This window comes from Camelus dromedarius, chromosome 26, assembly GCF_036321535.1.
Source record: "Camelus dromedarius isolate mCamDro1 chromosome 26, mCamDro1.pat, whole genome shotgun sequence".
NCBI lineage: Eukaryota > Metazoa > Chordata > Mammalia > Artiodactyla > Camelidae > Camelus > Camelus dromedarius.
The window spans coordinates 3985789-4004270 of NC_087461.1; positions in this window are offsets into that span (position 1 = coordinate 3985789).

Below are 18482 nucleotides of genomic sequence, written 5' to 3' on the forward strand. Positions count from 1 at the left end.
TTTCCACCTCCTACAGTTTAAAGTCATTCCTCATAGACCAGGGCTGGAGGAATATGAATATTTAAAATTAAACAAAGGCAAACACTCTCCAAGTGAGACTCCAGTGACTCCGTTGGAACCCTGACCCCTCTCTCCTCCTCATCGCTTTCTCGCAGTGGTGCTGTGGCAGCCAGCTGGATTTAGTATGAAAAAAAGCACAAACTGGGAATGTGTCCGGTGCTGGTTTCCCCCCTCCCCATGGTGAGAGCCAGAAATCTAGGATTCCACGAACTCAGGCATTTATAATTCGACCTCTGTTTGGATGGGGTCACATTTGCATGAGTTAAGCCCGTAGGGGCAAGCGTGCCTGTTGTCTGGTGGAGCTTGGGTTGGGTTACTGCCTCTGCCTCTGACTAGCCTATTTAATCCACGTAAGAACATTCTGCAGAGGGAAGGAGAAGGCAATGGGAGAAAGGACAGCATGCTTCGCAGCAGCCCCCACACTTAGCCTAAGACTCTCCCGTGCGGGTACCCCGCCCCCTGACCACCTGGGAGTGAGCTCTTCCTCCACTCACCATCACTGGGTAAACTGAGGCGCAATTCAATAAGGTCAGATCAACAGGCGTGTGGTGAACACCTACCGTGTGCCAGGCACATGCTACGACACAACGTGACAACAGCCGTCCCCACCTGCCCATCGAGCCACAGCCCAGACCTGGGAGCTGGCTTAGCGGTGCGGTCCCTCCAGCGCTCTCGGTTGAATAGCAGCCACCCAGCTAAGATGACACCACTATCAATGTCTCAAGAGTGAACGCCACCCCTGGCTTTACATAAAATCCTTACTTATCTGTGGAGGTTAGGAGAGAAAAAAATCCCCTACCTGCGACCAGACGGATCTGGATAACGTGTAGAGGAAGATGCTGGCTAATCCAATGAGGTGCTGGCGGGATTCTAAACCCAGGGGTCTGTAGCTTTACTTTGTCTTCTTACCTTTACTTTTCCTGCTCACCTCTGCTCCCTTTAAAAGAGTCCATGGTGTCGGGGACCTCAGATCCTGCCTGCCGCTCAGAGCCATCCCTAGCTCCCGGTATTTAAAGATGGCGTCGCACAGTGGCAGCTCCCAGAACTCAGATCTTTTTTTTCTCATTTTCTCTGGATCGACAGTTCTAACAGCCACCAGTAGGAGTGTCACAGAAGAAAGCATACACAAGAAATTTCAAATCCCCTGAATTCTAAAATTCTGGGTACGTAAATCTCATACGTTCCCTGCATTGGCGGGCTAGGAATTTTACAAATCTATGTCAAAGTTATCTCGACAAAAGCTGCCTTTATTTCTAGGACCACGGCTGCCGTAGTCTTTCATTTCACAGGTACAATGAAGTTTCTAATCATCTGATCGTGCTATGTCACTTATGTAATAAGATAAAACCTTGTGATCCTCTGGGTAAGTAAGATCCAGCTCTGTTGTTATGGGCTGAACTGTTGTCCCCCTAAACATTCACATTTTCAGGTCCTAACCCCCATACATCAGAAAGCGCCTGTATTTGGAGAAAGGGTCTTTAAAGGGGTGATTAAGTTAACATGAGGAAGACGGTGGGCCCCAGTCCATATATGCAGAGGAGAGCAGGACACAGACTCGTGTAAGAGGAAGGACCACGTGAAGATGGCAATTGACAAGCCAAGGAAAGAATATATTCGTGCATACAACACTATCAGATCACAGAGAAAGACAAATCAAAACATTACATCAGGTCTAAGCTTAAATTCGCTATGCTTCAGGGTAAACGTCAGTCCTGGACAAACACCTAGGCTTGTATGATCACTGCGCAGACCAGGCTCATGGTCTTTGGTTACAAAGTGGTTTAAGTAAAAGACCTTGCGAAAGCATTCCGTCCTATTCCCCTTCTGTTGACATCAAGGGCACTCATTTGGAAGACAATGCTGGTTTGCCAATCCAGGGCATAAACATAACCATGGGGTTCATTCTGAACACACGCTGCCAGTGCCAGAGGAAGAGGTTTGGACTGAGAACGGGAGAAAGAACTGGCAGTAATCCAGCTAGAAGACTTACAGAGTCAGAGGGAAACATAATCTCCAGCAAAGTCCTTCATTCCATCATGTCTCTCTGTGTAATAGGGACCATAATAACTCTCTCCTTATATTAACACTGAGGAGAGAAGTCATAAAACAATAATACAGTGTATTTATTAGGGCAAAAGATGGAGTGGAGGCTGATGAATGTGCCAGGGAAGAACCATTAGCAAAGTGATGAATTAAAGTTCTGTTTGCATTTCTATTGTGATGGATCACCACTTGTTAGCTTAAGTAATCCCCACGCTTTGATTATAGCTATCAGCATATAAAAATACTGTCTGAGCCTCAAAGGTGTAATGTCTAAATGTGCTTATGGAAATTCAAGCACATTATCATTCACTGAAGTCCCAAGGACTCCAAAAGAATGAAGAAGATATTAGTTTAAACAAATAATTAGGGTAATCAAGAAAGGTAAGAATTTATGAGTAAGTCATTTCTATTCCCTGTTCATGAAGATCTGCTTATAGTATCCTAGGGTGAGCTTCCCTCTGGTGGTTTTTAAAGTCTAGAAAGAAGGGCAGAGAGTTGAGATGAGCATGGATGATGATGATGGTGATGATGGTGGTGGTGGTGATAGTGATAATAATGATAGCAGTGATGAGGAGGATTGTGATGATGGTGATGGTGGTGGTGATGAGGATGGTGATGACAGTGATGATGGTGATGATAATGATGATGGTGATGGTGGTGGTGGTGATAGTGATAATAATGATAGCAGTGATGAGGAGGATGGTGATGATGGTGATGGTGGTGGTGATGAGGATGGTGATGATGGTGATGATGGTGATTATAATGATGATGGTGATGATGGTGATGGTGGTGGTGATGAGGATGGTGATGATAATGATGATGATGATGATGATGATGTTGGTGGTGATGATGACAGTAATGATGGTGATGATGGTGATGATGATGATGGTGATGATGGTGGTGGTGATAATAATGATAGCAGTGATGAGGATGATGATGGTGATGGTGATGATGACAGTGATAGTGATGGTGATAATGGTGATTATGGTAATGATGATGATGGTGATGGTGGTAGTGATGGTGATAATATAGTGAAGATGATGATGGTGGTGATGGTGATAATGATGGTGATAACGACCACCATGACAGGTCTATGTGATGATTAATTTCAGTGTCAACTTGACTGGCATGGAGGGGCCCAGATTAAATACTTCTGGGTGTATCTGTGAGGGTGTTTCTGGATGAGCTTACCATTTGACTCATGGGACTCAGGTGGAGTACCTGTCTTTTCCTCTCTCTCTCTCAGTTATTCAGCAAATAACTCAATTACTATAGTTTCAAATGTCCAAATTCTTTCCTGAAATGATTCTTCTGGCCTTTTTTTTTCAGGGGGGAGCTTATACTTTCTCCCTTTTTGATATTATATTTGGCATCCTAAGAAGCCAATTTTAAATCCAAAAGGGAACCCAAATCCAATGATAATTCCCCACAGTTGCAGGAAGGGACCCCTGTGCCTGACACCCACAACACTCTGGGTGGGCCTCCAGATCCACCTGCTCCTCTCTCCCCTCCTTTTACAACCGTTTGTTCTGGAGACTAATCCTGAGTGTGTAATGATAGAGCATTGTGACTCCCAGGATCCTGGAGGAGCGGAAGGACCTCAGGACAAGTAAGTGGTGAAAAGGCAACCCACAGAATGGGAGAAAGTAACTGTAAGTCATGCATCTGATAAGGGTCAAGGATCTAGACTGTATAAAGAATGCTTACAACTTAACCACAAGAAGACAAACAACCCAACTGAAAAATGGCAAAGGATTTGAATGGCGGAGAAACAAAAAAGGAAGTTCCTGCCCCATTAGCAGCAAATACTGTCCATGTCCATCTTAACTACACCACAAAGGGACTGAGCCCTATGGACACAGCTATGCAAATAATGCAGGTTTTAGCCTCTTCTCTTTATGGAATAAGAATTACTGGATAGGGGTCCAAACCCTACTCATTTATTTATTTTATCATGTCTACAATGCTGCACCATGTGTTGTTGGAAAATAAAAATGCCACGAACATCTTCTTCCCATTTTTTTTCCTGGGGATAATTCTGATATTAAAAACATGGAGAACAGCCCATGGTGGGTATTCCATAAATGTCACCAATCAGGAATAAATGTCACCAGTCAAGAAGAACTGTGAAGTGTAAAGCAAGAGAGCAGGGACCTTGACGCAGCTCTGGGAAAGGCAGAAGAGGAGGCAAGATTTTTGCCTCTTTGTATTTTGTGTTAGTTTCTTTTAAAGACGCAAACTCTCTTTGAAAAGATGCAAAAACAAAATCACATGTTCATTATGAGTTCAATATTTCAGGCACCAAACTGCCTTCGAGGGTTATTGTTTCACGGGTATAGAGTTTCAGTTTTACAAGATGGAAGGAGTTATGGGAGACATGGTGATGGCAGCCCAGCGATTTGACTATGCTTAGCACCCCTGAATTGTGCACTTAAAAATGTGGTAACTGTACAACGGTAAATTGTATGCTACGAGCATTTTACCACAATAGAAAAAACTGGGAAAGAGAAAAGTACCATCCAGCATTCCAATTATGCAAGATAAATATGTTCAGGAGATTGCATGTACAACGAAATGACTGCAGTCAATGACACTGTACGTAGACTTGAGACTGGCTAAGAGAGCAGACCTTCAGTGTTCTCGCCACACGCGCACGATCGTGGTGACCGAGTGAGGAGCTGGATGTGTGACTTAGCTTGACTGTGGTGAACACTTTATAATGTACACATGTATCAAAACATCAAATTGTACCCCTTAAACAGCTATGCTTTTTAGTTGTCAACTATCACTCAATTAAAAAGTTTAGAAAAGGAATTTAAAAAAAAAATTACCTAAAACTAAGGCTGGTTCTGAGAAGGTGTCAGAGCCTCGTCGCCTGACACTCCCCAGTCCTGACCCTCGACAGCCTCTCTGGTTGGGGTGTGGGGCGGCTCTCCCGGGAGGGAAAGCCGAGGAAGGAGGGGAGGGTGGCTGTGTCGGGGTGGAGCACGGGACTCTCTTCCCAAGGGGAGCTGTGGCGTGAAGCACCCCGCTGCACAGGGAGCAGGGAACCCCAGGAGACAGAGTTCACGCCCGCCGCCACTGCCGGAGGCCCGCCCCACCATCATCGCCCAGAGGCGGTGGGACCACGTTCAGGAACCACAGGTGCCTGCATCTCCCTGCTGCCAGCTCTCCGCTAGGCCACCGGAAACTGCCTCTCTTTCCTGCTCTGCCAGCACCTCCTCGTTTGCTTGACCTGAAACAAATCATTTCCAGTGTCTTGACTTCAGTCTCTCCTTTGACTGATGGCCATCACGGTACTATCTCAGAAGATGTCAGATGAATGACCGGGGCTCCCCCAGCACCCTGCCGGCAAAGGGCGACATCCTCCTTGAAAATCAACAGAGCCCCGGGTCTGAACTTGGTTTGGAGCCTTGAGTCAAACCTGAAACGAGAACTGTGGAATCTGTAGCCCTGCTCCCACGTCGAAACACCCTCAGGACTCTGTGATTTCTCTCCTCAGCATTCACTGTGCTGGTAAATATTTACTTAAGGCTCGTATTCCCCAGGGGGCGGTTAAACCCCCGTGGTGGCCCGGAATCCGTCCTCTCCGCCCCATTCCCAGGACCCAGCGCTGGTGGCAGGTGCTTGGGAGCCTTTACTAACTGAATGACTGGCTGACTGCATGGAACCCCAGTCCACGCCCGCAGTTCCAAAGGACCCCTTTATGGATTCAGCCAGCGCTTTCTTGTAGAAACACCTCTGACCTGGAACCAAAGCCCAAGCTGCATTTTCTTCCCTGCCTGTTTCCTTACTCGCAAACTAAAGGACTGACACGGGGTGGTCTGTGACACCTCTTTCAGTCCTGCGTTGAGAGCCACAGACACGTGATCACTGGCTGGTTTATGCAACGCCCTCTGTGATCCTTTCAAAATGACTCATTTCTCCTTAATTGATCTGAAGCAGTTTCATCTGATGGACCGCGGGTTAACCTCAATAAGGCAGGGAAACAGTAAAGACAGGATGCTTTCGATGCCCACGCAGAAAACGCAAGCAGGGCGAGCAGAGAGCTGGGTTCTCTGTTGGTGGGAAGAAACTGAAATGAAGGCGATTTGCCCTGTTCCCCAAAAAAGACACGAGGAAATGTCAAAATTTACTGATGGTGTCCCAGTGGACCCATCTCCCTGAAGTGGGGTTTCTCACTAGCCTTTCAGACACCAATACAGGTGATGTGCTGTGGCATCCTGACCCACATGCCCCCGTGCTTGGATTCTCAGGAAGTTCCCCCCAAGCTGTAGAGGTGACTTAACCAGGAATCCACATTCCCCACCCCCACTTCCCTAAATCAGGAAATGTACACACTGTCACACACGAGGTCACAATCACACTCACACCGATGTGGCATGTAGAGTCGCCAAACATATTTTGGGGGTTTTGAAGGGAAAAGAGGTTATAGACTTCTTCACTGATTTGCACTCGAATCCTTGTCCTCTCAGTGCTGGCTTCCCGGGCGCAGCAAGATCTCGTCTGAAATGGACCAAGGACGGATGCTCAGGCCCCATTAAGGAGGGAGCACCTTCTTCATTTCAGTCTTGTCAGTCGCTGAAAAAATTAGGGGAGGCACACAGTCCTCAAGCTGTAAATAGAAACAGCTTATCCCTGCATGCTGGCTAAGCCTCAGGGCTGGATGCAATGGTGGAGAGCCTTAAAACCTTCTTGAGAATGCCTGCAAGCTTTCTCAGCAGTGAAAGATGGAATCATACAATGGTAAGTTCCAAGCTAAACGCAACATGCAAAGCTTTTTAAGAGAAAAACAAAAACAAAAAAAAGAAATGAGGACAAAATGGTGCCGGGGTTGGAGGCTCAGCACGAGCAAAATGGTGGAAGGACCACGTTTTCTTTTAGGATTTCACTCCCCTGTTCAGTGCCCGCTCTTTCTCTACCTGAGTTCCCAGGAGTTCAGGGCCACCCGCGGTCCTTTTCCTCTCCGCCTGCCCCCACCCCCCGAGGCAGGGGCTGACCCTGGCTACTCTCTATTTAATGTCTTTCTCCACCATCTTGCTGGCGACTTGGGCCCTGGCTCAAGAGAGAAACAACCATCGACGGACCCACCCAGTCCTTGAGCCACCCAAGAATCCGTCACGCTTTATGCCCGTCGGTGTGTGAAGGGCAGGGGCCGTGCTGGTCTCTGTCACCGCAAAACCCTTAATCAGCACTCAAAATATATTTGTATTACAAATGATTGTAAAGTTTTCCAACTTTTGTGAGCTCTTTTGATACGCATCTTTGCATACTTGTCTAATTTTTTTCTGGGCTTCAATTTCCACCTTCCTAATTTCCTAGTGTCAATTTTGAGGCATATTGTTCCTAGACCTCCAAACCAGTTCACATTCTCACCCGCGGTACATGAGAAAGCCCTCTTGCCTAACACCTCTAGGTGGAGTACAGCCAAGAAGGAAATTCAGAACAAGCCAGAATTCCAGCCTTTGTCCTGCTGGAACTTTCTGGCTCTCCTTGACAAAAGCAAAACAAAACAAAAACAAAAACATATCCTATAGAGTTTTTGACCCACGGAAGCCTCTGGAAATTACAAATATGGCAATAATTAAAGCGGTTATTCTTTGGGGACAGAAATCTCTTTACCCCTGAAAGCAGACTGTATATGTCCATGCACATCTGTATACATGCACACACACGTACATACCCATGTGTGTGTGTGAGTATGTGTGTGTACGTTTAAAAGGGAAATAAATAGGATCATAAGGGGTCCATGAAGCCTAATTTAGCCACTCATCTGCAAAAATACTATCTGTCCTATGTCAGATCTCGTCCAGGTGGCAGGACCGTAACTCACTGCTCTCCCTGAACTCCCTCTGGATTTCCAACCACACGGAATGACCTCTCAGGCCCAGAAAGTGCACGCTGATGCTGTCCAGCTGTTTCCTTCCAAACCAGGACCAGGCCCGTTCCACGGCATGCAGAGTGTCACTGGTGCCCAGATGACCACATGAAAATAGACGCTGGTCCGTAAGTGCGTCTTCTCTAGGCAGTCACGGCCAGAGGGAGGCTGAGGTGGCCTCAGGAGCTAAAGCAAAGAAAGGACAGAAGGCGAAAGTGCATTCTTCCATCTATGGATTTGTCATATATAAGAGCTTCCATAGTTAGAATCTGACAGCAGATGGGGCAGGAGGGTACAGCTCAGTGGTCGAGCACGTGCCCGGCATGCACAAGGTCCTGGGTTCAATCCCCGGTACCTCCATTAAACAAATAAATAAACAAACCTAGTTACCTCCCTCCCCCACCAAAAAAAACTGAAAACAAAGACAAATGGAAAAAGCACATGACAGCAGAGCTCCTTCTGCCCCAGCGGACAGGCGGCACCTTTTTGGAGGCCGTGAGTCCTACTCATCACGGGCCTTGGCATGTGCCTCACACAGGGAAGCCTCTCCAGGCGTTTTTGCTGTTGCTGCTCTTGCTGCCTAATTGAAGAAACGTCATTTTCAGAGCAGGCTGTTGCTCGTCTGGTTAGAAGGTAATTAGAGTCTGAAATAAGGTGACGGCAGAGATGACAGGAGTCGATTCCAGAGACACTGAGGATACGGAATTGTCAGTATTTAACAGCAGGACATACAGAGTGATGGGAAACAAAGCTTCTGAGTTTGCTAACTTTTCTGACTTGGGTCAGCCTATGGATAATAAAATATGAATGGATGAATGGCTCCTGGTGAGACTCAGTTCTGTGGGGGGTGGGGTCGGGGTGATGGGAAGGGCTGCTATTGGCCTAGAAGTCAGAATAGCTAGATTCTGGACCCCTCCCTGACACGGACAGCATGTTTTCTAGCCGTGGGCAAGTCGCTTATGACAGACGGGCTCAGCTCCTCTATTTGGAAACTATGGGGGTTGGATGAGTTGATACTCTTTTGGGCACCATCGACCTGTCTCTCTCCCCTCCTTGGGGGTGAGCTGGTTCTCTGTTAACTTCAGTACAATGGACATAACTCCCCACTAAGGGAACGTGGCTGGGTGTAAGCATTCTCACACATCACGGGGGTCTCACAAACACATAAGGTGACTTCCATTCTTGCAGCAGGATATTTTGAGGAGCCTGCCTCTGCTGGCAAAGACGAATTACAGGGGGAGGTGACAGCTCAGTAGGAGAGCACATGCTCAGCATGCACGAGGTCTCGGGCTCAATCCCCAGTACTCCATTAAAAAATTTTTTTAAAAAACAAAGTAAATAAATAAATCTAATTTTTTTTTAAAGCTGAATGACATCCCCTCGCCCAGAAATGCAAATCTCAGGCTCAGGCTCACAAAGGAAAGGAGCCCACGAGTCAGAATGATAACAACACAGACACTGCGCAGGTCTGCGGACACACCCGCCCTTCCTGAAGGGGCCGGAGACGTGTCCTCGGGGGAAGACGCCCACCGCCTGGCCAGCGGCACCCCTCCCAGGAGCCGCGCAGCAGTGGTGTCCTGGGGGAGGACAGTCCTTTCTGGAGCGCGCTCCGGCAGAGGCCTCTCCTCCCCAGACCTACCAGTGGGCAAGCGTTTCCAGAGCTGGTCGTTCTCATTTCTGGTCCATGAAGGCTGAGCTGGAACCTGGGCCGTGAGGCACTCATTCAGAACCTTGACTCTTACAACGCACACCAGCCGACTAAAGTGTCTTGCTCTCTACACGTGTCAAGTCCAGAGCGGGAAGGGGCCCCTCAGCGGAGGGAAACGGGGCTCCACGTGGAGACGCCAAGCAGCAGGCAGGAGAGTCCAGCGGGCGCCGGCGGGGAAGTCAAGGTCCCCGCCTTGTGAGCAGCACGGTGGTCCCTAGGAGGAGAAAGGTCTGATCTGCAAGGAAGGAGAAAAGAATCTCTGAGGTTCAGAAACAGAACAATAAAAGAGATGTTTAAACCATCCAGGCTCACGTAGAAACGCAGTTCAGTGACGCGGTTGAGACGCAGGGCTCTGAAGCCCGTGCCGAGGCCCTGCTGCTAGACAGCAGCGCGACCCCGGGCGAGGGAATCAACCCCTTGGGCTGCGCTGCCTCCCCTGTGAAGCAGAGGAGGTGACAGTACTGATCTTGTAGGGACGTCGTAAGAATCAGATGAGATAAAGGCGGTCAAAGTGCTCAGCACAATTACTGACGCCCATAAAGCCTCGATCAACGTAAGAGATTATACTTCACATCAAGTGCAGAACTCTCTTTAACCTGAAATCCCTTTTTTATGGGAAACTGTATACACTTTTCTTAGTTATTGACTGCGGTTTCTGTGTTTTCGGAACCCAACATGAGGCTAAGTGGCTTCTGAAGGTCAGAACACTTTGGGGACAATGGAACAGAGTATTTTAAATTAACATGACTCAAAAAAAAAAAAAAACAACTCAGAACATATGGCGCCACAATGGTTATTCCTGTCAAACGATCCCTGTAAAGAACAATGAGCACTTAGCACTTAACAGTAAATGAATTTTTCACCATCACATGAAAATATACAGACCGAGAAACTGTCTTGCATGTAACGCCATCAATGCCTTAAATGTAACCAGCGGGGTCAACCGCTTCTGAGCAGACGGATTTACACTACATTTGCGTTACCTGCTCAATATAAGGCAAGGATCGCAGGGTTGTAACCTGAGCCAGGGATTTATTCTGAAGACGAAAATTGCTACTGGGATGGCTCGGAGTGGGTGCCCACCCACCCCCAGCTACGCAATCCCCAGAATTTTAGGTCACGGCTAGTGTTTGCGGAAGAGCCCTTTACTGCACCTTGAAGAGGGAAAGAGGTCCCCACTAACTCTGACCACGGCCAGTCTTGACTCATCCATCTGCGTATATTGAGAACAGTCAAGACGGGAAAAAAACCCCACACCACACAACTTTATAGATGGGTTTCCATTGAGGTGTGATATTATTCTAAAAATATCTAAAGTTTTTTTAAAAAATAGATGTTTGGGAGGATTTCTTTTCCCGGATGTGTGGGGAGGCTGAGCTCCCTGCGCAAATGCAGGGCAGAAGGAGGAAAAGTACACTTTGCAGATTTCTGAACCCAGTAACAGAGCATCGTGTTCTGAATAAATATTGAAACGGATTTGCACACGGGGAAATCCACTTGCTGTAAGTAACCAGGATGGAGGAGGAAATGAAAGGGCCCCATTTCTCAACTTCAGCACAACGTATACAAATCCTCGGGTGTGCCAGGCGCGTGAGCCTCCGTGTGGACCGGGTCGCTTGGTTAGCAGAGATGACAGAAAGCTATTTCCAAAGAATATGGATGGCCCCTGTAGTCTAAATCAAATGGAATAAAAAGCATGCTTAGTCAATAACTGTGAGGACTGGCCACTGAAGACTCCTTAGAAGAGAAACCAAGGGGTAGGTGGGAAGCAAAGAATGTTCCTGGGTTTTTTTCTTTAAATCATGCTTCATCCTAGAAATTGAGTGCCAGTCATCAGCCTTTCCAGTCATCAGCGGTGGACTTGGATTCAAAGGGAAAGGAGGTCACAGAACTTCACGAGAACACGGGCATCAGAGCTCTAGAAACCTGTGCTTCGCTTTCCTCCTTTGGAAAACGAGAATGCTCACTGGCACCCACCCCGGAGGACTTCTGCTGGGGTTAAATGAGCTGATCCGTGTCAGGCACTCAGGACAGAGCCTGATCCACAGTCAGCAGTCTCGGCAGTGCTGGCTGTTGTCTGGTGACCACGGTTGTGACCACTGAAAAAGAACGACCCATCGCCCCTCCCACTCTGGGCATCGGCACCTTGAGAAAAGAGCTCATTAGCGAGAAGAGAGGAAAAATCCAGTTTCCAACTTGCAGTCTGTCTCCTGCACGTGTGGATAGCAGTTTCGGTCATCAGTCTCTTTCGTAAGTGCTGCCGTTGTTCCGGCCACGGATGGCCAAGGGGCACCCTGACCCCATGCTCACTCTGAGTCACACACGAGTGTGACGACTCGCCTTTCAAAATAATTACAGGAGCAGCCACCCTGGCCACGAGAGAAGATGGTGTCTAATGTGCACAGTCTTTACCCTACGCCAGGGAAGAGTTTGGTTTTATTGTTATTTTTATTCCTGTTAGGATGAAGGAATATGGTTTTTCCTTGTTTCTGCAACACAACATCTCCATTGGCTTTTAGGGCAATTATTTGCTCTCAAAGAGAAAGAACCAGGTGGGAGCAAACCACTTTTCAGTTTTTTCGGGGGGGTCGGCAGTATCTTTCTTGCAGATTTTGCAAGCACAGGGGACCAGTGCGGTGTGGTGGTGAGGATGGGGTTCTGTAGAGTCGGTCCGCCCTAGCTCTGAGTGAAGGCACGCTCTCATAACAGCTTCATCTCCCAGGGCAAGTGAGCTAACGATTGCGTACCTCCCTCTTCTGAACTGGAAAATCAGTATGCAGTGCACCCTGATTCATAAGTTGTTGTGAAGACTCGAGTTACGCGTAACACCTGCTACATGACAAGTGCTCAATAAATGGTGGCTTTATTACTGTTCTCTGTATAAGAGCAGCCATTTCTCATGGTGTGACAGCTACTTCTTACAGGAATCTGTGGCTTGTCTGATCTCTGTGCTGGGTCTTCTCACCCAACACCTCTAGGGGGCAGCGAAGTCCCTGATGGGAATTGGCCTTCTAGAAGGTTCTTTGGGAAGTACTTCTCTGGGAAGTCTTCTGTGGGTTTGACTTGTTTGTGACATCCAGAGAAACAAACCTTTGTGACCCAACAAATGTCAAATCCTTGAGAAAACAGGTGGCATTTCAACAAGAAATGTAACATTAGCAATAATAACAGTGAGAGCTAATGCAACTGAAGGTCTTCTCTACAAGAGGGGCTTCTCTACCATGAGTGTTGTTCCCAAACCATCACTAACTCCACAACAGTCTTGCATAGTTGATACACGAATCCACATTTTATGAACATGGAAGCTGAGATTCACAGCGGTCAGAGAATATTCTTTCACAGGGACGTGATGGCTGCAAATAAGATTTGAATGCAGGTCTGGATTTTGAAAGCCCGTGTTCTTCCTGTCCTGCCGTGTCGGTGGGAGGGCTAATAGTGGTCTGATGTTACGTTGCGCTGAAGTAACAAGCAGTCCCCAACTCTGACGAGGGTTTATGTCTCACCCGCGTTAGGTGTCAGGGGTGGCGTGGTCTCTGGCTTTGCTCCATGTCTTCCTGATTCCAGGACTCAGCTGGAGGAGTAGCTACTGTCTGAGACACACCACTCTCATAGGAGAGAGAAAACACCACAGAGGGATCCTATGATGGCTCTTAAAGCCTCTGCTCTATCTTGTGTGTTGCTCACAGCCCAGTAGCCAGGGCAAGTCATGTGGCTAATGCTGACATTAACGGATGGGGGAAATTTCCAGGAAGCCTTGTAGAGGTGGGCCTGGTGGAGATGGATGGTGATCATTTTAGACAAATAGCATAGTGTCCCACAAAGGGTCTTCCTGGAAGAAAGACCTGTGCACACGACTTCAAGATAATGCCGAGTTTTCAGGAACAATGAGGAATCCAATCTGCCAGGCTTAAAATGCACATATTAGAGTTGGAGAAAGTTTGAAACTTTATGCTGAACTTTTGTTGGGAAGAGTTCTGAATGCTCAGCCAACGAGGATATGCTTTATTCAATTGGCAGTGAGGGAGCGCCAAGCAGGGATTCAAGACTTAAAAGGTGACCTCAGGTCCCAAGGGCACAGCAAGGACACACTTTGACATCCTTTGAGGGACCACATTTCCTTAGAGGACATACAAATGTAGGTATTATTCACAACAGCCATGAAAACACATGTTTTAACCATTCACAGGCTGCCTATTTGATCCCCCCATAGACATATAAAGTTCCATGGTAGATTGCATTGCTACCAATTCTTCACTTCCTCCCTGTTATAAAATTACATTTTCCATGTGACTCTGTAGCAACCCTCACATGGGAAGGTGTGAACCATTCTCCCTCTTTGATGTTGGCCTTGGGTGGGGACTTGCTTTGACTAATGGGATATGGGCATAAGTGACTGTGCTATTTCCAAGGGGAGGACACAAGGAGCCATGTGCATTTCTCCTGCTCTCTTGCAGTCCTGTGGTCCATCTAGAGGAAGTCATGCCCTGAATATCTCCTGCCCCTCAACCAACCATGGCCCCAGTGAGACACATGGAAAAGATCTGAACTCAACATCCAGCCCAAAGACAAGCCTGGCTGGGATTTACCAAACCCGAGCCAATCCACAGACCTGTGAGGGAGACTGATATGTGTTTGGGGTTGTTTGTTACATAGCATGATTGCACCAACAGCTGTCTAATACAGGTCCCTTTTACAGATGGAGAAAAGCAAATACAGAGAATGGAGTGCCCAGCATCCAAACCCAGGTCTTCTTTCTTTGAGATCAGGTTTTTCTACAGACCATCGTATTCTCAGGTGGATGGGAAGAGATTTGAAGACACAAGTTGCTTTATTCATAAAGAAGGGGGGGCCCAAAGACTTAAGGAAAGAGCAAATGAAGCAGGTCTGGGGAGAAGGGGAGCAAAGCTGGATCACAATTAACAAAAGCCACAGACACAGTCCGGGAGGAGGTGTCCTCCTGAAGCCATAATTATTCATAACAGGCAACCAGGAGGTGAGCTGTTTCCAAAATCTTTGTGCCCTCAATTATCTGCTCACTGAATCATCTAAATTGTGTCTTTTTGCCATTGTTGTGTGAGACTTTTTCAAATATTACAACACAGCAGAAAGATTCAATTGGCTCCACGTGATGTTCTGAAATTCATCCCAAGAGCAGGCTGAGTGACCTGCAGGCTGGACATATGTCTTCTCTTTAACCCACATTGTTCTGCTTCCTTAGGAAAACTTGTGGTCCAGTCACATTTACTCTTCATTCACTCCTTTAACAAACATGCATTAAGCAACTGTATGTTCCAGTGGCAACCCCTCCGCTTACACAACTTACAGTCTAGAGCAAATAATCAAGTTGTTAAGCCAACCAGGGTGAAATTATAAATTAAGTATTTTCAAAGGAAATAACAGTGAAGAAGGAGAACACGTCACAGAGGAATCTGATTGCCTCAGTGGGCTGGGACGTGGCCTCTCTGGGAAAAGTGCCCTTTGAGCTAAGATCTGAAGGATGCATCAGGATGAATGATGCAAAGAATGCTGAGGGTAGACGTTCCAGATGGCGAGAACAGCATGTGCAAAGACCCCGTGGCAGGGGGCTCTATAGTTCTCTCTGTACACAACTACCATGGGTTTGTAATATGCGAGAGCCATCAAAAACTCCGTTTCAGAGCGTTTGTCTCATCCTTGTCAACACCACCTCCATCAACACATCGTCCTCATCGCATAGACTTCAGAATTTACACTAACTCACAGTTTCTACTCCCAAGATTTATAAGCAGAGAAACAGATGAATATATACAAACATAATCTTTTTTGATTAATAGTGAAATGACTAACACTCGCCAGCATACATTTGAAGTTAAGACTTATTTACTGCTCAAAGCATCGCATTTTCACTCAGCTTGGTTGGCCGACAACAGAGCAATTTTAAAAGTTTTATACCATTTGCTGACCGTACCCCAGAGACATCACACAGCCCTCTGAGGTTTCCAAACTGGTGGACCTTCCCCTCAATGGGTTTTTCACATTGACTTCCTTCTTTGGATTTGGAACTAGAATGACTTTTCCATGACTTGCTTTGAAGGCTGGTTCCAATTAGACTTCCTCGGGGCTGCAAACGCTCACTCCTGTGAAGGGCGTCACATTTAAAACTTCAGTTGGAGGGTGGGGGGCTGGAAAAAAAAAATGTTGCTGACTAATAAGTAAATCTCAGATCTGCGTCAAGTAACAGCCAAAAGGTCTGCTCTCTAATCACTCATTTGTGTGAATATACAAAAGCCAGTGGTAGACAGACACAATTTACAGACGGAGAAATGCAAAGAGAAGTTTCAGTGATGTGTCTGAAGCCCCCACACAGAGAGAGGGTAATGCTAGAGTTGTAGTCTAGGAATCTGAGCATCTAATTCATTCCATAATTACCTACATTCCCTGAGCTCTAATTTCTTCATTTCTAAAATAAAAGCAGTAACGTCGAACCTAACAGTAACGTTTGAAGAAATAATGACAGGGTTCAGTAGAAGCCGCCGGCATGGTGTCTGGTATGGTGTGAGCCGCACATAAATGTTAAATCTCTTCCATTCGTTATAAAAAAATTCAATGCCACACGTCTCTCAGAACAGGTGTGCTCTGAAGTGATGTCGCCAGCTTCAGCGACACCAAATTTGACAGAGAAGTCATGTTGCAGATTTCAAGAAGGAAACGTTTCTAAAGTCATGATCTAGACGGCAGAAAGGAGAAATACAGTGGCAGAAAACTGACATGAGCATCGCACACTTCCAGGAACCCTCGCCCAGGTGTTGGTGGGACGAATCGATCCAAGTAGTAATTTAGAACCTATTTACAATGTATTTGATTTTTATCATCAGTGCCAACAAAGGAAAATTAAAGGAGGGGGAACAGGTACAAACGGGCGAGGCTGGGATGAGGGTGTGAAGACTCAGCCCCAGGACAGGGTTTTCCTCTTCTCGACACTCGTAAGTCTACAGGGTACACAGGCTCTATATACGTGGTTTTCTGGAATCTTATGTGAAATATCATATGCATGCTCTATATGCGTTTTTCTAGGGACGCGTTCTCAGAGGAACAAAAGACCGTTCCCCTCACACCCACACCACAAGTTCAGAATCACTGATTCAGACCAGTCTTATTCCTTAGCCCTGGCTCTTTTCAATCAGTAAAGACACACCTCCCTCTCTCCTGAACTTCTGATGTGACCGGAGCCTGACAGAACCTTTGGGGTCCCACTCTTTGTTCCCTTGGTGTCCCCAGGATGCTCCTGACATGAGGAGTTAAAGGCGGCAGGCAGAAGAACTTAAAACCAAGAGATGTCAACCTGGTGGTACTTTCAGATGAGAAGCACTGAAGCAAGGGTGAGGTGCACAGATGGTTACTAAGTCTCCATGTAGATTTTGCAGCCCTTCCTCTGGGAGCCCCTCAGGGCTGAGCCTTGGAGGAAGTGCTGATCTAAGAATGAGTCATCAGACGTTATCATCCAAACGAAGACGAGATCTCAAAAGAGCTCACGGGCGGAGCTCAGCGGCGGCTCTTCCAACAGTCACCCCACCAGACGGAGCAAACCCCTCCTCGCCTTCCTCCCGCCATTTCCTCGCCCAGGTAATCAAGTGAAGGGGCGGGCAGTCTCAGTGACCCTCCTAAAGGCCACCATGAGTTACAGAGGGTCTGTCTGCTCGATGCCAGGCAATCAACACACATGGTCGTGTTTCCCCCAGCCCTCATGGACTCTCTGCAGGACAGCCTGGCTGCCAGCTCGGACGCTTCTGAGTACCAGGTCTTAACAGCACAACGTGGACTCAGAGTTGGGTCTCCTGAGTCTGATATAAATATTCTTTCTTCTATAGCCATGGTCCCTAAACTTTGAACAAAAATATGGTTTTGAGTACTCTCAAAGCAGGTACACATTTTCCTTGTAAATTATACATATACAGAGATACACAAATTACCTGCAAAATATGTGTATATGTGTAGTACCATTATTGCATATATCTTATACATACTACATGTATATTGTCCCATGTAAACACATGTACTGACATGTAAATACCCCGTGGATATTACGAAATAGATACAGGTAGAAATCTGAAAGGGATCAACTAAAATTTAATAATGAGTTATTTGCCGAAGGCACAAAATTGTGTTCTTACGATCAGCAATTCTTACTAATATTCTAGGAAGCATAATGTGATTGAGTATGTCATCATTTTTGAAAATTTTGATTCAACACTCAAGATTTAACAGCTTTACTGTAATTTGTACTGTAACAGTTTACTGTAATTTGATTTACACAATTTACAGTTTACTAAATGCAGCTGATTTCCCAGTGTGGTTTTAATGGCTGTTGTAACCCAGGTGGAGGAAGTCACTGGCTGTTCCCCAAATCTTCTGTTTTCAATTTCTTCCTTCAAGCGTGCAAAAGTTTGCTGAAATTCAGCTAATACAGTTCTTTCTTTCCAGATGTTTTCGTTTACTAATCAGAAGGGGCTGCATTTTTATATCTTTAACAAATGGGTTCAACATGCCCTGAAACCTTTCTGGTTAAAATTTTCAAACTGGCTAGAACATTGTTTCCAAGTTTTTGAAGTACAAAAATAGGGAAGTCTCTAAAAGTGTTCCACTCAAAACCGTTTCCCTCAAAAACGTCACATAATGATAGAAACACTTCTTAAGACCCATTTTCAAAATGCTTTCCCCATAGCATGAACTTCTTTCAAAGTGCCCATATTTTTTTTTTCCAGTGTTGAGTTGCATTTGCCACGAAAGGACGGATTAAAGGCATCGATCACCACT